This window comes from Eptatretus burgeri, chromosome 2 (assembly GCF_056783735.1).
Source record: "Eptatretus burgeri isolate ZD-2024b chromosome 2, Ebu_testis_v1, whole genome shotgun sequence".
Lineage (NCBI taxonomy): Eukaryota > Metazoa > Chordata > Myxini > Myxiniformes > Myxinidae > Eptatretus > Eptatretus burgeri.
In genome coordinates this window covers 35,241,574-35,262,160 of record NC_140962.1, presented here as the reverse complement: position 1 = coordinate 35,262,160, position 20,587 = coordinate 35,241,574, and the positions used below count along the sequence as shown (strand labels likewise).

The 20,587-nt window shown below is 45.6% G+C and overlaps 1 protein-coding gene across 1 annotated transcript in view; it reads right to left on the bottom strand.

Annotated features, from left to right (window-relative positions):
* Nucleotides 1–16,638, bottom strand: part of LOC147031791 (uncharacterized) — a 114,801-nt gene extending 98,163 nt beyond the window's left edge. The window contains exons 1-2 of the mRNA XM_085867631.1: nt 16,603–16,638; nt 16,024–16,137 (exon numbers count right to left, since the gene is read on the bottom strand). The gene's annotated coding sequence lies outside the window, so the exon portion shown is untranslated. The remainder of the gene's footprint in view (nt 1–16,023; nt 16,138–16,602) is intronic.
* Nucleotides 16,639–20,587: the final 3,949 nt, after the last annotated feature.

Below are 20,587 nucleotides of genomic sequence, written 5' to 3'. Positions count from 1 at the left end.
ATCGAGCAGTATGCAAGTCAAATTTACATTTTTGAATTACGAATAGGATTTAGTCTAACCAGTTGTTATTTCCAAGTCTTCCTTCGATGTCCTCCCGGTCATCATGAACTCCGGGAATTTCATCGCCAGTTTCCTCTGCTTGTCCTGCTTCGGGCTCGAACTGGTAAGGCCGTATTCCATTTCCAGCTGACTGAACTTCACCTCCCGCGACTACGTTATCCAACAATTCTCCATCTGATTCAGACCAAAATCCTTCATTTCTCTCACACTCACTGTCGCTACCAGACAAATCAAAGTCCATGTCATCCATTATTCATTTTTTTTAAAGCATAAACGAACGAAGCGTTAGAGTCGATCAGTCGAATGTGGAAACACACACAAAGCCAATAGAATCACGTAGACCACCAACCCGAGTAATTTACGTGCAGTCTTTGTTGTTCTGGAGATGACGTCATGTGGGTTACGCGTCGTTCAGTAGATTTCGGCAGAATTTTTAGGGGCGTTCCCTAAGAGGTTTGTTTTTTTACTTTTACATTTTACAGAACGAGTATTGTGAAAAAAAACATTATCAGATCAGAAATCACGATGAAAAACTCCGATAGGACATATATATATATATATATATATATATATATATATATATATATATATATATATATATATATATATATATATATATATATATATATGGTATGGGAGCATGTGCCAGAACAGCGCGTCGCTGCGTCCACTTTCCGCCGGTACTCCAGGGGCCTCCGTCTGGCCATCCCCCAGGCAGATGCCAGGCCCATCCCCATCTCCTTGAGATGATGGTCAACCTGCTGCAACCATGAGGCACGTGGTCGGCCCACTGGCCTCCTCCACTCATGAGACTCCCTCGCTGAGAGAATCTGGTGAGCAGGATCAGCGTCAGGAAAACGAGCCACATGTCCATACAGCCGCAGCTGACGCTCACGGACTATGCAGGTAACAAATCTCATCCGAGTCTCTCTCAGCAACCGCTCGTTGGACACAAAATCCGACCAGCGATAGCCAAGGATTCTCCGAAGAGACCTGGTACCAAAGGAATTAAGTCTCCGTCTCAGATCCTTGGTCAAAGTCCAAGTCTCGCACCCATAGAGCAAGACTGGAAGTACCAAGGACCTGAAAACTCGGACTTTCGTCCTCCCGCACAGGTACCGGCAGCGCCACACCCCATGATCCAGTGAATCCATGACTCCCCAGGCCCGACCCAGACGTCTATTGACCTCCGGCTCACAACCTGCGGAGACATGAATATCACTGCCAAGGTAAGTGAATCTATCCACGACCTCAACATCCTCAACACAAACAGATACAGACAGGACAGCAGCATCCAAGATGTCACCGAAAGCCTGGATCTTAGTTTTGACCCAAGAAATCCGTAATCCCAACGGCTCCGACTCCTCATTCAGCACCTCGAGGGCCCCCAAGAGGATGTTTAAAGTCTCCGCAAAGATGACTGCATCATCTGCAAAATCAAGGTCCGAGATCTTGACATTGCCAAATGATGCACCGCAACTTGATCTCTCCGACATCCTCCCAAAAATCCAGTCCATACAAGTGCTGAAAAGTGTGGGGGCAAGTACACATCCCTGACGAACTCCAGTAACAACTGGAAATAAGTCAGAGATGGTACCACCACACTTCACAGCACTCTCAGTACCATAGTAGAGTTCAGACATCAGATCGATCAGTTTTGGTGGCACCCCACGAAGACCAAGAATCCTCCAGAGGACATCCCGATTCACTGAATCGAACGCTTTACAGAGATCAACATAGGCTGCAAGCAGCCCCTGCCGAAACTCTCGTCTGCGTTCGGTGAGGACACGAAGTGCAAGGATACGGTCAATCGTTGACCTCTTTGGTGTAAAGCCTGACTGCTCTGGACGCTGGTGCTCAAGCAGATGGTGGCGAACCCTATCAAGAATTATCCGAGCAAAGACCTTGCCCGGCACTGAGAGCAGCATCACCCCTCGGTAGTTGTTGCAGTCTTGGCGATCACCCTTCCCTTTCCAGAGAGGGACAACAAGGCCCCTCTTCCAGTCAGTTGGGATGATGCCTGTGTTCCAGGCAGAGCACAAAACTGCATGCAACGACACGAGTGCAGCATTTCCACCAGCCTTGAGAAGTTCAGCATGGATGCCACAGATCCCTGGAGCTTTGCCCCGTTTCAACTGGTTCACCGCAGCCCGTGTTTCCACAAGCGATGGTGGACCACAGTTGATTCGAGGGTCAGCAACAGGGATTGTAACACCCTTGACGTCCAACTCGACAGCTGGGGGATCAGCCTGGTACAACCGCTCAAAGTAACCGGCCCAGCGGGCCTTCACTTCAGACTCCTCTGTCAAGAGCCCACCACTCTCTGCTCGAACTGCAGTGCTCCGAGGGATGGGCTTGGATGAACGTAATGCGCGAATTCCCCTGTAAGCGGGACGAGAATCACCTGTCCACAGGTGATGCTCTACCCCTCACAGATTCCTCGCACATAGGCCTCCTTGTCCACCCTCAGTGCACGTACAGTTTTACGCCTCAGCTCCCTGAACAGCTCAGCTCTGCCATTCAGCCTGGCCCTGCGACTCTGGTCAATGGTATCCAGTGTCCCTTGAGAGACAAAATTCTTCTTTGCCCTGCGGTGAACTCCAAGGCATCCACCGGCAACATCAAGGACGGTGGTCTTGAAGGTGCTCCACAACTCTTCAGGACCCCCCAAAGCACCCAGACCCCCCAAGTGTCCACTCAGCCTGTTCGCAAACTCCTCAGCTACTCTCTCATCCCTGAGCTTGGCAACATCCAGCCTAGGCTGGGATGGTACCATTCTCCAGGATTTAAGGTGCAGCTTTAGAGTTGCTACAACAAGCCTGTGGTCAGTATTGAGGAACTGAGCACTCCGGTAGACCCTGCAGTTCTGGATCATCCTCCAACGACCGTCAATGAGGACATGGTCAATCTCCTTTGCCACACCACCAGCGTTGGAATACCAAGTCCAGCGATGAGCTTGTTGGTTGTGTTGGTTGTGTTGGTTGTGTTGTGTTGGTCCCCATGGGTCAGAAACCATGAACCAGCCACCCTAAGTCCATGACTTCTTGCAAAGTCAAGGAACTTAGTGCTATTCTGGTTCATAGTTCCTGACCCATGGGGACCAACACACACCTCGTAACCATCCCTATCAGTTCCAGTCGATGCATTGAAATCCCCCAAGACTAGAAGTGTATCTCGTCTGGGGCACTGATCAACCACAGACTCGAGTGTGGCGTAGAATGTGTCCTTCACGGTGAGATCACTCGCCTCAGTCGGAGCATAAACAGAGACCAGGGAAATGACACCTGAGGAGTGACGAATCCTTAATCTCATAATACGCTCGTTGACCGGTGTTACCTCAATTATCATTGGGGTCAGCTTATTGGACACAGCTACAGCAACTCCTTGGGTATGGTAACCATCAGAGCGACCAGACCAATAGTAGGTGTAACCACCCACCATTATCTCGCCGCAATCCGGTCTCCGAACCTCAGAGAGAGCTGCAATCCCGATGTCCAAATGCTTGAGCTCAGATGATAACAGAGACAGGTGATCATCCTCTCTTAGGGATAGGACATTCCAGGCACCCACCCGAAGGGACCGCCTCAGGTTAACCCAAGGAGACCGCCGTCTGGTGGACGACACCTCAGCACCACTCCGACACACTCTCCCGCAATCTGACCCAGGGATGTTACCCCGTGGTTTCCCTCCTATCAAAGATTGGGGGTCCCGAAGGCTTTGCCCCAATCCTGTCATCCGGTGAGCTGCCCTGCGAAGGGAAGCTGCACAGGAGGTACTCCCACGGAGTGGGTTTTCAGATTTTTTTGCGTTTTTGCGTTTTGCGGAATGAAGCGTTTTACGGTGGCCGGAGTGCAAATCCTGCCACCAACCTCCTAATAAGAAGTAACCCAACTGCAGGAGGACGTCCGCAGACACAGTTGGGCACTAGATATGGATGGCCGTTGGCTCACAAGGAGCTCCTCCGCCCTTTGACAGGTTTTGTTTTTAATCCTGCTGGGTGTCCATATCCAAACACCCTCCTCACCAGAAAACCTGGTGGGGGAGACGGTTTAGTCGCCGACAACCCGACCATGGAACAGGTTAGTACAGGTTTACATGGTACCTGTAGCAGGTCACAGATCGAACCTGACCTGACTAAAAGTAGTAGTAATAGTAGTAGTAGTAGTGATTTTATCATCAATTGCAGTAATGTTCAAATCAGTTAATTTATGCTTCTAACAAATAATTGGATTAAGTGATGGAGAGTACTTCGTTATTTGATGTCTTGCACCTGTCTAGAATGATGTCAGGTATTTCATCATACTGTGTAATACCTCAGATGTGATGCAAGCAACACAATTTGAAACTTTCAAAGAATTTGTCATAATGGCTGTAAGTTGACCAGGATTCACTTACCTCGAGTAATGTTCCGAGAACACACATCACACACAAACTGGTGTTCTCATGATTGTAAAAAGCTTATTTTCCCCCCAAAAACATGTCTTACAGCTAATTATAAAACACGGTAGTGGCTTTCCCAATGAAAACGTTAATCTTAGCATCCTATTGAGCTGACAGGATGGGTGAGAGGTACGCACACTCGTCTCTAGAGCTGTCTAGCTTAGATTACCAATCCAGTTATCTGGGTTTGAATCCCGACCTAGCTATAAACTGTCATCACAGTGTTTCACGTGCAGGGTGATTCATCAAAGTGTACATACATACATCCATCGGGACCATACACGTACTCAAAACTCTGTACTTGTACTCTGTGTAGAGCATTGCTGCTGCCTAAGCAGTCTCCTTGGCTATTGGGTACAATCCTGGATGGGCCGCCACTCCGACGCAGGATAGCAGTAAGCTGGCATTCATTTTACTGACCTCAGAAGGATGACAGGCAGAGTCAACCCCACCTGTTATTAATTCAACAGCCGAGGGGGATTTGAACTCAGGATCCTAAGATCCCAAGCCCACCACCCTAACCATTAAGCCAACACCAGGCAAAGTGTACACCCGATGGAGGTTAAATGGGTGTCCAAGCTGCCAGCATTGGTTGGTGGATGTGAAAGATCCCAAGTTGTCCTTCGTAAAGAGTCGGCGAGTTATCACCGGCACTAAAACCAAATTACAAATTCCTGCTCAAACCTACAGAGGGCACTGCCTCAGCCAATGATGCCACCCTGCAGCTTTGTGCTGCACAGGGAAGAAGTTCAAGCATCCTATTGTGCAGGATTGGTCATTGTGCAGTTCAAGCATCCTCAGTCCCATTGATTGTAGTTCAAGGGGCCACCTGGATGCCCTTATGTCATAATTTTTTAGGATTGATTGTGACGCAAATATATTGGTCGGCAGTGGTGAAGGCATTGCACATGGAATGGAACTTTGTTAAGTGAGGTTGTCTGGACTGATTCCTATCAAATTGAACTGTATATAATAAATACCCAGGTCATGTGTATACAGTACATAGTGTTGCGGTTGAGGAAATTCGCAAACCACCATTCAGGTCCCGTAGGTGAGATATCTCTGTAAGTACATGTGTAGTTAGCCCCAAACCCGTTGTTTAGAGGGAATAAATGTGATTCATTCGGGCTGCGACCCTTTAAGATAGCCGTTTTTCTGTTCTATCTTTATTTTGAACCAACCACGTCTCACCCGCCATCACACAACAACCACCAACCGCAACGCCGCTTCACAACAACAACAACGACAACAGCCATGACCTTTACCTTCACAACTCGCTCCCGCAAACATCGCATCACCGCCATTCCAAACGTCGCCATGGCCATGGACCAGCACTTTAAACCCTCCACCACCTTCGCCTCTCCTTCTGCGGCCATTCCCGCACCGCTTGTGGGCACCGAGCGTCAGGCTGTCCTGGCCTCGTGCGGGACGCACGCCGAGTTGCAGGTGCAAATAGCGGCCTTTCCGAGGAGAAGTCAGATCAGGAATGATACACGCCCACTTCTGATCCGTCCAATCAGCAAGCGCGGGGCGGTTTGGCCCCGCCTCCAGGCGCGTCGGAGTAGAATCGATATATGCAAATTCGAGGATCAGGGGAGACTCACGCCCCTTTTTCTCCGTCTAATGGGCGAGCGTGGCTCCACCCCCGAGCTCGTTCTGATCCAGAAATTTGCATATGGGTTCTCCTGCCGGACTATAAAGCGCCGAGCGCGGGGCGAATTTGACCAGTTTTGAGTTGGAGAGAAGGTTGGAGGCAGTGAGTTGGAGTCAGGAAGGTCGAGGCAGTCAAGTCGGGTCTGGAGAGTGGCAGTCTGTCGGGGTTCGGAGTCTGTCGGGGAGCTGCAGAGAGGGGAAGCCTGAAGCCTGGAGCACGGTCGAGGTGATTTGCTGCAGTCGGCTGAGGAGAATTGGGAAGGGGGACCGGATAGTTCGGGTCCGAGGCAAGGAAGACGGCGGTCGGCGACGAGGTCGCAGTGGAGTCGCTCATCGCGGGACCCAAGCAAGCCAGCTATCCTCTTTCCCCAGAGCATCAACAATTCCTCCCTTTTTCCCCCCCGCGCAGAGATAGTGCGAAAAGGGGGCCCCGTTCCCACCCCACTCCAAGCAGTGCCAACGAAACCCGCGAAGGAGCGCGGAGTCGGGGCACCGCCGCCACATTTGCGGCTCATCACAAGACACGGGTAGGATCCACCCGGTCTCACGGCCCACAGGCCCCGTCTGCCCCCTTGTCTTTGAGGGTGGCCCTTTTCTTTTGCTTTTGAGTAAATGTGTTGTCGGCGCCGTCTGTAAAGTAAAACTGTCTAAGTGTTGCCGTGTGCTCGCGTAGTCGGTAGTAGATCTGCATTGTTGTGTTTCTTTTGTAGCATCTGCTTTTGGTGCATAATTGTTGTAATTGTATATGTGTGCTCTCCGTGTGCCGCGGAATAAATGTGCATTATGTTGAACTGTTTTTCCCGTTTCGCTTCGTCTTTTCTTTAATTGAATCTCCATCTTGCTTCACGTAAAGGGTAGTAGTGGGCTTAATACGCCCGATAATTAATCGGAACCGTCGAGGCCGACGATAACACCGCTCGGTTATTCCGCTATTACGGAACGGGTCGCTTCAGTGGCCCGAGTCCGGAGTCGACCTGCGGCGAGGTGCGATCGCCCGATCTACCCTCCGCGTGGGTACTTAGGTAGGTCGAGTTTGGCGAACAACCCTATCCCACGCGGGGGGCCGATTGGCACGATCATGGTGAGGCCGAAAGGCCCACCCGTGACTAGCTCCCGGCGTTAGTCCGAGAGGGTCACGACAGAATTGTCCGTCCGGTGGGCAACGTGCCGCGATTCGAGTTACGTGGCCGATCGCACGCCGGCGGGCGCGAATTCGCAACAATACATACACATGTATGCATTTCGATTAAAAAACAAAATCATGGTCTTCCATGTCCGCCTTAAAGAGACTCTCCCTGCAGGTGTGTTTGATGAATTGAAGAATCTCGAAACTCTCTGGATACAGCAAAACCAGCTCCAGTCTCTCCCTGTGGGTTTCCTTTTATCAAGTTGAAAAGCGAAGCTTTTTAGCTAAAGTACACCAGCTGTTTATAGCCTGTGAAATGTAGACCATCTTAAAACACACTCTAAAAAAAAAACTTAACACCAGAAAACTTCTCACAGCTCGAATCAATGTTTCTCACTGCTATTATAAAACATGAGATACTCATTAATATCTTGTAAATTGAACTCCATGAAATCACGTCTTGTTTTTAAAAAATGGCTCTTTTCCTCTGAGGATCTCGCAAATGTTCACTGTAAATAAGCATTTTGTGATCTTTAGGCCGATATGATTTTCTTCAAAAGAGGCTGCAGAGCAAAATATATCATTCAGATGGTATTGTATCCTGGCAGGATGGCCTGGAGGGATGAACACTCTCTCTAAGCTGTCTAGCCTGTGCTCGAATCCCGACCCAACTATAAACTGTCATCTCGGTGTTTGACAGGCAGGGTGATTCATCAATGTGTGTGCCATTCCTTGGATGGACATTAAACTGAGTGTCACATCTGCCAGCATTAGTTGGTGAAGGTTAAAGAAACCATGGTGTCCTTCTCAAAAAATAGGCAAGCTATCGCTGGCCAAATTCAAAATTCCTGCCCGAACTACTGCTGGAAAGGCAATGAAAAACCACCCATTATAGCCCTTGCCAAGAAACTTATTCAGCAACACTGACGCTGCAATGGGAATAATTTAAAGATTAAACCCGAAATGGAAATGGAAGAAAGAGACAGATACGAGGATAAGAGGCAACAGGGGATCTAACTATACACATGACTCTGGTCGATGCTAATTATGAATACTCATGCTAACATTCATTAGCGTATAACGATCCCATAATTAACTTGTCCTTAACTCCAAAGTAATTTCCGGAACAGTTTTATAATATTTATTCTCCCATCACATTATTCTATAAAACTGTAACTTGTCCATCATTATTAGTCCAAGAGCATTAGGGTTTAACCTGGACATTTTTGGTAACAAGCTGATTTTTTTCAGGAAAGGTCCAGGAATGTGTGTGAAATAACATACTAAAAGTCCTCATGAATCCTCCTTGAGCGTTTTCCGCAATCCAAGATGGCGTCCAAAATGGCCGCCATTTCATGTTTTTCTCTGAACTTTGCAAGTAGGTTTCCCCAAAACGCACTTTAGATGTCTAAATATATGTTTTGAAGTACAAGGAACTCAATAGAATACATTATAAGAGATGTAGAAGCACACAAGTGCCAATGCCATCACATGATTGCCATCACATGATTCTGCAATTTCTATAACACATCACAATCACAGTACTCTATAGCATGTTTACATATTGATACCTGTGAAGTTAAATTACGGATGAATCAACTCATTATGGGGTGCCAGAATGTCTGGTAGGAATTGTATTGGGCAGAGAAAATCTCGCAAGGAAACCCGAGAGGAAAATGATGATGATAGTGGCTACTCCACAGAAATTCACTGCCATGTAATATGTGACTTGAAGACTAACTTATTTTGTTATCCCTAGATGTGCACTGCACTTGTACTGTCGCAGCCTGGTAATATATTTTATCTCCTATGACAACCAGGGATGACATCTCATAGCACTTTGTATCCAATGGAAAAGGCACTTTAAAATGTCTGCTATTATTAATAATGAATGTGTACTAGCATATCACAATATAGGAATGACATGACACACACAAAAAAGGAACCTTTTATACAAATACAGCATACATGTACCAATAGGAAGGAGTGTCATACACTCTCTGATTTCTATCATACTATAATTCTTTTCATCTACATGAAACAAATAAAATGATTCAATACAATGTTTTAGGTGTAACGATAGACTACTCCACAGAAATTCCCTGTCAAGTGATATTACACAGTACTGTGTAGTACATGCATGAAGACACAAATTTTGATCATGCATTTAGTCTGGGTACCAAAAATAATAGTTTTACTTCCTTAATGATAACGGAATGTTTCAAATAGAACTCACCTCATGGTAGACATCAACTGCATCTTGTTGGTAAAAAAAGGTTAGCACCAAGTTTTCAATTTCCGAGCTTTAGGTGACGAAAATGGACCATATGGCAAATTTATGTCGCCCTGTCTGTTTAGCATCAAACTGATGGTACAATGTTTCCCTCGTAATGTCATAAGCGATTAAGGGCACACTTCTAGACTTTAACATTCAAATTGATTTGAATACTGTATGCACAGAAACCACATTTATAATTGAAATGTTTGTTGAATATTTTCAGGATGAAATATCACAGTTAATTAATTAATGATAAATATTTAAACAATTTTGAGATAAAATTGTTAATGACGGCCATTTTGGACACCATTTTGGATTTTTGGAAGAACTCAAGAGGTCTTATTGGTACTTGCGTGCTTCAGCATCTCTTAAGATGTATTCTAATGAGTTCCTCATACTTCAAAACATATATGTAGACATTTAAAGTGTGTTTTGGGGAAACCTGCTTGCAAAGTTATGAGAAAAACAGAAGAGGCGGCCATTTTGGACGCCATCTTGGATTGCGGAAAACGCTCAAGGAGGATTTATGAGGACTTTTAGTATGTTATTCTAGACATATTCCTGGACCTATCCTGAAAAAATCAGCTTGTTACCAAAAATGTCCAGGTTAGGGCCTATTTTGACCTAATGCTCTTGGACTATATATTATAAATTCAATATCCTGGGTTACAACGAGCTGCAGAGGCTTCCTGATGGAGTGTTTGACAAGCTTACTTTACTGGAGAAACTCTACCTGGAGAACAACCAGCTGTAGAGTTTTCGTGCTCATACAATCGACTGTAACAAATGTAACCAGTGAAATGACGACATGGTAACTCTCACTGCTGTGGATAATGGTCTCCCATCAGGATCTGTATTAGATACTCCATGGACATTTAAAGTTATGATAAACATCACAGCACCTTGGGAACTATTTATCAAGGTTTATCAATATTTATATTGGCAGAATTAGATACTTTTCACACAGATTAGGTTATTTTGACAATAGTAGTCAATCATAGTGTACAGTATAGTTCCATAAGCAACTAGAACTACGTTGTCGATGGCACACAATCACATATTCCCACGTACACTGCTTTGTCCCATTAACACTAGGTGAAATTTTATTGATTTAAAAAGCTATAACACAATTTTTTTTTTATTTAATCGACCCCCATGACCCCAACCCCTCTGGCCCGGCCACTAGGGGTCATATCTAAAATCCGAAAGTGTTGTACACTTCCCCATACATATATCTACTGTGTCCCAAAGTTTCAAGTTCCTATTCCAAACGGTGTAGGAGGAGTTACAGGGTAAGACAGACGGACGGACGGATGTACGGCAGAAACAATCACAATATTCCCGCTTTTCTTCAAAAGCGCGGGAATAATTATGTATACTCCTGACATTGATCATAAGGTAATGGGAGATTGCATTGGAAATCAAACGATTCTATCATTGTGGGCAGTGAGGACGTGTATACTGAGGAATCATAGAGTATATTATCTGAATCCTTCCACAATCTGAGGTTTGTGGTGATATACTATGGTAAAAACCACAATATAATGTGGTGCTGCAAGTTAGAACCAGAGAGCAAAAATTAAAATGACCAATTACTGCATTTGATTTCATGGGAAGTTTTTGTTTCTTCAAGAGGGAAGTTTGTTTTTCTTCTTCTTTCTTTAACAATCACAATTGTTGCCACATTACTGTGGGGTTGGCCGGGGAAGTTTTTGGCACGAGTCTTTCACGAATCGAATGGAGTCATGACGTTCGACGAAGCAGTTAGGGCAGGAATTTAGAATTTGGCCAGGGTGCCGGCAATACCTCGTCTACTCTTGGCAAAGGACACCATGTGATTTTTACCGTCCAACAACTAATGCTGGTAGACGGGACGCCCAGTATAACGTCCATCCGATGGATGGCACACACATTGATGAATCTCCCTGCCTGTGAAACACTGGGATGACAGTATATATCTGGGTCGGGATTTGAACCCAGGCTAGACAGCTTAAAGGCGAGTGGGTTCTTCATGAGGGAAGTTCAATGCAAATAATGAAATCTGTTTACCAAGCGATGTAACAGTTAGTATTTGCAAAATTATTTTTCTTTTCCATACGACCTCTGTTACAGTTCTACCATGTACTGCACACTTGTGACATTTCATATTCTATCGAGCTTCACGATATATTATAAACATTATTATTAAAAATGAATGTTTTTAACTGACACTGAATGTCAACAAGCTGCAGAGTTTGCCAAATGGAGTGTTTCATAATCTGCCTTTGCTGAAGGAACTGTACCTGAGTTACAACCAGCTGTGGAGTTCTTCCATATACAGCATTATGTACACATACATGGTGAACCAAGAATGATGACAGGTTTCTTTTCTCTGCAGGTTGGAAAGCAAAGATTGTTTGCCCCAGATATCACATCCTGAATCAAGAGAATCTTGTGACAAATTGAATTGTGCATTTTTGTATTTGATAATTGTTCAGTTGCTCTTATCGGTCCCGTATTCATCGAAGGGACAGTTAATCAAGTTTCGTATCATATCTTGCCATATTTGAAAAAGACTTTTCAATTGTTTTACAATATGTCCAGTTCCCCATTTCTATGACAGTTGTCCTTGACTTTTGTGAATTTTTTTGAAGATTTAAGTCATTTCTTTCAAGAGTCCAAACAAGTATCCATTGTGGAGTAGCATGCTCTATCATAGCCATGACTTAATTCCAAGCAATTATTTTCCATGGAGATAATTGAAGAGTCAAATATTTACACAGAGACACAAACTTTCATTAATCTTTGGGTGAAAGGCAAAATAGTGGTCACGTGAAACAAGTTCATGGCAAATGAATCTCCAATGAATATTGTTAATATTGGATTAATATGCATCTTTGTTTTTACATACTCAAACTTTTCAATTGCATGATAGATGTCATCACACATAAAATGCTTTGGAATGTCTTTAAAGTTGTCTTTTAGATGTATTTTTTAAAATTCCACCAAAACATGTTTCATAAACTGTCGGAACCCGACATTCGCCAGGGATACGTTACTGAAAAATGCCTTGGATGTCAAATCCACGAATGTCGGGGCATTGTTTCAATGTGAATAAGGGGGATAGGTTCCCGGCGGTTCGTGATTCATAAGGGAAAATCAAAAATCCCGCAAAAAACACCGTGAATACGTGAAGCACAGGGCCGCGAATGATTACTCTGCTGTTGATGTATGATAGTCAATTTGAGACCGTTTTAAAGAAAGTCTACTTATATTCATGTCATATATATATATACAGTAATATTGTGTGCGTGTGTGTGTGTGTGTGTGTGTGTGTGTGTGTGTGTGTGTGTGTGTGTGTGTGTGTGTGTGTGTGTGTGTGTGCGTGTGTGTGTGTGTGTGTGTGTGTCCAGGCCATAACCTTTTTTGCGTGTCGAGTATCAACTAAGCATTGGGATGAGGGGCAAAATTTTGGTGTCCTGTCTGTCTACCCTACGTCACAGTCTCCTTTTCATTGTCCGTCTACCCTACGTCACAGTGTTACGTCGCATCTATGTTCGACTCACTCACATGCCACTCACTCTCTGATCTTAATTAATCCCACCACACTATTTTGTCAAAACTTTGTTTAAGATACGGATTCCTGTTTTCACATCTATGTTCCATCATAATCACACAATGGCTTGACACGCAATGCATGGACTTCCACTTGTTATCATTTGAGCTTGTCAATAAATTTTCAACAAACCTTTATTTTGAGAATTTCCTGATCCGATGTATCATACTCGGAGCGTTGGTTCTGCCAAAGCAGGTTTTTGGCCTGGGGTTATGCTGAGTGGTTTGCTATTCCTCTCCAAGCAGTAGATAGGGCAGGAATTTGGAATTTGTTCATGGTTCCGACGATAGCTCAACTCCTCTTTGCAATGGACACCATGGGATCTTTATCGTCCACCAACTAATGTGGGCAGACGGGACGTCCAGTTTAACATCCATCCGAGGGACAGCACACACATTGATGAATCACCCTGCCTGTGAAAAACCGGGTTGGCAGTTTATAATTGGGTCGGGATTCAAACCCAGGCGAGACAGCTTAGAATTGAGTGTATGAGAATACAGAGAACGCTAATTAATACATTTTCCTTTTTTTTCATATGTAGTTTTCGTCAAGTTTAGTTTGAAAACAAAGTGGACATGGACGGGCTTTGCATTTTGGGATGCTTTCCAGTTATTGTTATATTCCTAAACATTTGTGCATTTCATCATACATTCATTTAATTTAATCTCATCTGTTCTGTGTTGTATTTCCAAATGCTCTGAACATTTAATTTTATCATTGAATTTACAGATGTAAACTGAAAATTTTCACCCAGCAGTGGAGGGATTAGTTCGAAGTTTCCTGGTACCAGGAAACGCCGTGTCAGGGAGGCTGCTCAGCTTGTTGTGCTTGAGGTCCAGCCTGGATATAGTTAATAGTGTTGGTTTTAAATGTTATTGAAAATGGTATTAAACATGTTTATAATGCTGTTTTCACATTGTTATTATTATTAATAATATCCTTATTCACAACTTTTTAATTGAATACCATCAAAAATATCATTGTGACGGATATTTGACCATTATCATCTTCATCAGAGCCACATCTAATAAAACAATCAATCAGAGAACTGAAATTGAAATTGAAATATTTCGTCTGAGCAAATGTATCCATTCATTGAATTCATGAATATACAGTATGTGTGTATGTGTATATATTGTTGCGAATTCGCGCCCGCCGGCGTGCGATCGGCCACGTGACTCGAATCGTGGCACGTCGCCCACCGGACGGACAATCCAGTCGTGACCCTCTCGGACTAACGCCGGGAACCAGTCACGGGTGGACCTTTCGGTCTCACCGCGATCGAGCCAATCAGCCCCCGCGTGGGAAAGGGTTGTTCGCCAAACTCGACCTACCTAAGTACCCACGCGGATGGTAAACCGGGCGATCGCACCTCGCCGCAGGTCGACTCCGGACATGGGCCGCTTAAGCGGTCCGTTCCGTGCTATCGGGATAATCGAGCGGTGTTATCGTCGGCCTCGACGGTTCCGATTAATTATCGGGCGTATTAAGCCCACGACGAACCCTTTACGTGAAGCAAGATGGAGATTCAAACGAAGGAAAGGACGCAGCGAAATGGGGAACAAGTTCACACAAGCACTTTATTCACACAGACACAGACACAAGCGCACATATACAGCCAAACAGGATCAGAATGCACATAAAGCAAATGCAAGAAGAAAAAACAATAAAGCAACGACGACGCAGAGCTACAATTGACTAAGACCGACACACGGCAACACTTAACCGTTTTACTTCTCAAGACACGGCGCCACAAGTTCCATACAAAAAAACCCCGAAAAGAAATGGTGACTTCCCTTTTAGGCCATCGAGTCCCTCTCCTACGTCCGTCGATGTGGTCCCGCCTGGCCGTGACTCCGGACTGCAGGCGAGTCCTCTCCTGCGTGCCTCGTGCCTGCACGTGTTGGCCACTCGACGCTACGGACCGAGTGTTCCGCGCTATCCCAGCGCGGATAGGGGGGGGGGGGAAACGTGGATGCCCGAAGTCGGGAGAGGGGAATGGCGGACGCTCCTTCCCGCCAGCGGGGTCTTGCAACTGCCCCACAAGAGACCAGGCCAGCGGCCACCAGGACGAGCGAGCCGGAAGACGAGAGCGAGAGCAACCACGAAGCAAGAATATCCACCGAGCAAGAGCATCCACACAACTGCTTCACCCATCTCCGACTTTTGTATCCCGGAGCTCCGCCCTGTTGCTCCGCCCCGTTCTTTTCTCCAACCCCCTTCGAGGCGCTTCGAGAAAGGTCTCGAAGAGGGGCGTTCCTCCTCCCTGGCCGCGTCACACCGCGCATCCACCAATCGGGCGCCAGCTGCCCTCCCCTCGCTTCTCCTCCCTCGCACCAAGCGTGGAGAAGGATGGCGCAAAAAGCCCACCGAGAGTCTTGCTGGTTTTTATTTGAAATAAAAGATAGAAAAAGAAAAACGACTGACTCAAAGTGTCGCAGCCCGAATGAATCACATTTATTCCCTCTAAACAACGGGTTTGGGGCGAACTACACAGGTACTTAGAGATATCTCACCTACGGGACCTGAATGGTGGTTTGCGAATTTCCACAGCCGTAACAATATATATATATATACTTTTTTTTTTAAATAATTTTATTTTGCAAAACAAAAACAAACGTCAAATCACATCATTGAAGGGGTGCTCTGCTTTTTTTTGTTTTTACTTGTGAACTGGTGTTGTATATGTGTGGGTAAGCATGTGTGTGCGCTTGTTGTTGTTTTTGTATTTTAGTATTCTGGGGCACGAACACGGTTGGTTTCGTGTCCAGGTTGGGCATGATGATGTGTTGGTTGTGCGAGTGTTGGGGTGATCGTTGGGTGTTGTGCACATGTGGATGTGGTGTTTGAGATCGAGTGTTTGTTGCCCACCTTATCCAGCCATTTGCACCATCCAGTTTTCGCCACTTGCATTAGAGGTATGTATTTTGTGGTTATGTCCACCGTCTCCCCAGTTAGGCCATTATCATCTTCATCATTCATGCCCTGGAAGCACAAACACAAAAACAACAAGCGCGCACACACATACAACACCAGATCACGTGTAAATAAAAACAAAAAAAAGAGCAGAGCATCCCTTCAATGATGTGATTCAATGTTTGTTTTTGCTTTTGCAAAATAAAATTATCAAAAAAAAAAAAAGCACTCCTCCGTTTTATCTCGAGCATCAGCACGTGACGGGAAATGAGCGGTCGTATCAAAATAAAAACCGGACACGTGCCGGGTCCCAGGGTCTGTTGTGCCTGATGAAACCGGCTATGAAGCTGGCGAAACGTTGCCTGAGACCGGGTCTGCTCTCGCTTTTTTGTAAAAATGTGTAATCCCAACACCCCCCCCCCCTGCCCGCAATCTTCAACAAAATATACACATATATATTTTCATCATATCCTTCTAGTGTGTATCTATGTACATGTACATACTGGATATATAACCCATCCATTGGGACCATACTTTGTTCAGAGCGTTGTTGCTGACGAAGCAATCTCCTTGGCTATTGGGTACAATCCTGGACGGATCACCACTCCAACCCGGGATACCAGCAAGCTGGCACTCATTCTGCCAACCTCAGAAGGAAGACAAGCAGAGTCACCCCCACCTGCTGTTAATTGAACATCCAAGTGGGATTTCAACTCAGAATCCCAGGACCCCAAGCCCACCACTCTCACCATAAAGCCAACACCAGGCTTATACACATACAGATATACAGATAAGTATTATTTTCATTTTTGTCGTGATAATTGTCTTTATTGTTACTTTGGAAATATGTAAACATAATTACATTGTGTCCTTTGTTGTGATTTTAACGGTTTTCCAAACATTAATTATTTTATGATGTGGTATTCTTTGTAACCAATCAAAAATCTCGCTGTTGGTTGCATCACTCTGAGGAGGAACAGTTGTGCCTGTGCCATACCCCTCCCCCCCCAACCCCACACCACCCTGAAACCCCTGATGATAGATGAAGATACAAATTTGGAATTTTGAAGTACCAACACACAATGGCCTTCTTATTTTGAAAGAGATATTGGGATCTTTAATCTTGACAAGTGAATGACATGACAGGACTCAATCAGAAATCAACTGCCTGCCTGAAAAGCACCATAACAACATTTGTCGTCGGATTCCGTTCCATATGGATCCCCATTACAAGGCAGAATGGTCAGACTATGTGAGAATCGACAGTTGGACTCACAAACAGCATCTTTCAGCAGGGATTCGGGGGAAAAAAAAACAGCAAAGTAAGCATTAGCACTGTACGAGTCAACAGTGTGCTTTTGTTTTCAATGTGAATATTTTTGAGATGTACCAAATTTTAACATCAGCCTCACTTTATATTTTCTCCCTCACTTATCATTTTTGGAGGTGGCTGCATTTTCGTCTTTTTCAATTCCAACACCTACCTTTTCCTCTTCATTTTGAGAAATTCTCTCATTTGAATTTTTAAAAGCTTATTTGATTCAATACACGTATCAATATTGTTTTATTACCCCACGCACACGAAGCGAAAAGCGGGGTTAAGCAATTGGTTCATGTCCGTCTGTCCGTCTGTCCATCTTATCAGTTTATGATCGAGAAACAACTTATTGAAATTGAATGTTATATTTTGAACACTAATCTGAACGTGAATAGGAAGACAAGTTTGCCGTTTCCCCATACATTGGCTCTGTCAGCCTGTCAAGCAATCAAACAAAATTTTATATCATTCCAAACAGGAAACCTACTGTTTTTAAGGACACCATAATGGACACAAACAACAGGCATGAATAACTAATGTAACACGTTAGATAGGGTGATGGAATAGGCGCTGGAGAAAAGGGCGGTAAAACCTGGAATTTATTTATTTATACACATTTAAACCTCTTTAAATCTGTATTTAAATCGAATTATTCACTTGAACACTGTACAACACAAATCGCCTTCATAATACTCCGAAGAACCATGCTATATATCAATATATAGCATGAGAGGGCTGTGAGAGGGACAGTATCGTGGGGAAGAAGACCAATATGGCTTTGTTAGTACGAGGCTGAATGACGATACGTTCTGTGCTGATCAATAAATCCTCCATCTTCGAAACTGCGACTCAACGTCGTCTTATTACAGTGTATAAGGCCATAAGGGTGATGTATAAGACTGCTTCAGTCACGCTAAACTCTCGGAATAAAAAAAAATCTTTAATATTGTGACGAATTCGCGCCCGCCGGCGTGCGATCGGCCACGTTCCTCTAATGGCAGCCGCGTCGCCCACCGGACAGACAATTCAGTTATGACCCTCCTGGAACTATCGCCAGGAACCAGTCACGGGTGGGGGTTTAACCTCACCACAGCCCAGTCTGCATTCTACCCGCGCGAAAGTGTGAATCGCCGAATGTCGATATACCTAAATACCCGCGCGGGTAACCTACTGAGGGGCTGCACCGCGCCGCAGGTCGGCTTGGGACACGGACCGCTTAAGTGGCCCGTTCCGTTCTAAAGCGATAACCGAGCGGTGTTATCGCCGACCTCGAAGGATCCGATTCTCTTTACCAGGCGTTCAAAACCCACTACTCATTCCACGATGCAAGATGGCTTTCAAAAAGGAAATAGGACACGACAAACGGGATACATTTCACACAAGGACATTTATTCACTTAGCACGTATTACACACACAACACAAGCAAGGCAGTAATGCAATGTACAGGCAAGAAATAGAAAACAAAAGCAATACGACCGACTATAATTATTATTTACAAGCACAGTTACTTAGCAGGTTCTACTAACAGGGACACGGCGCCACAGCAGTCATACAAAACAAAACAAAAGACCCCTCATAGGCAAGGGGGTAGACGGGGTTCGTAGACCTTTGTGGCCGTGGGCCGTGGATGACCGAATGGGCCCACGAGACCGTAGCAGGTTACCTGCCCCCCCCCCCATTAGTGGTCGTCGAGTCCCTCTCCCACGACCGTCAGCGTGGTCGCGCCTGGTTCCGGCCTCCCACGCGGCCGGCGAACCCTCTCCGGCACCCCTAGTCCGGACGCGCAGGTCCCTCACACAGCCGGCTCTGCTGCGCCTTCTGTCCGCGTCTCCACCAACTGGCCGCTCACAGGACCACGAGCACAGGAACCAAGCAAGGAGAAGAACAGTCCGCAACCGAGAGCATGAACCAAGCGAGAGGCAGAGCGAAGCCCCAAGGGGTGACCAGCGCCACGAGACCAAGAACGAGAGCGAGAGTGAGATCCTCGCGTGCGTCCGCCCTTTATAGGTCGGGGCTCCGCCCTTTGCTCCGCCCCACTTCTGGCTCCACCTCCCTTCGAGAAGCTTCTTGAAAAGGGGCGTGCCCTCACTCCGACCGCCTCACGCCGTGCATCCACCAATCGGAAGCGAGCTGCCCTGCCCCCCTTCCCTTCACACCAAGCGCGGGGAAAATAGGCGGGAAAAACCCCACAGGCTCCGCAAGAGCTTTTGTTCTGTCAATCCTGCCCGCGTTCTCGGACGGTTCCCGACGCGGAAACCGTCGTAGCGTGGACCGTGGAGGATGGCGTTCGGAAGCGGGGGTAGTGGCGAAGATGGTGGTGGTTGTTGTGAGGGAAATTGTAGCGTGGTTGGCGTTGTGACGTACTTGGTGGCGGTTGTTGTTTGCATGTAGGTTTGTTGCGTGCTTGGCGTTGCGGCGTACTTGGTGGCGGTTGTTGTTTGCGTGTAGGTTCAAAATAATGATAGGTAAAGAAAAACGGCTATCTCAATGAGTCGCAGCCCGGTGAACACAAAGAATCCCCTCTAAACAACGGTGGGGAAACCGATCTGAACACTCACTTACCGGCATAGCTAATCTAAGGAACCTTTATGGTGTATTGCGAATTTCCACAGCCGTAACAATATCATTATCTTATTAAAATTGAAGTATATATTTGAGCACTTAGTGAGGCCACATGTGGAATGTTGTGTGCAGTTTTGGTCACCACAACTGAGGAAGGACATAGCTGCTATATGTGGAGAGGGTTCAGCACAGGACTACTAGCTCGACTCAGCTTTGAGGAGCGGCTGAAGGAGACAGAACTTTATACATAAGAAAGGAGGCGTTTACGAGGAGATATGATAGAGATGTTTTAGATTGTGAAGGGTATAGACAAAATAAGGGCAGACAAAATAAGGAAGGGTATAGACAAAAAAAATAAGGGCAGAATTATTCAGCACAGTAGACAGTGATCGGACCAGGGGCCATAGCCTGAGAGTAAAGAAGAGGAGAGTTAAGACAGCAATCTTTCACTCAGAGAGAAGGTAATGCATGGAATGGTCTCCCTAGAAAGGTAGTGGCAGCAGAAACAGTAGATAAGTTTAAATTGGCGTTAGATAGGTACCTGGAAGTATTGGAGATAGAGGGGTATAGTATATAGCTCCACCTGAACCCCCCCTCCCCCAAAAAAGCTTTTCTTCTTTATTTAAATAATTAAAATA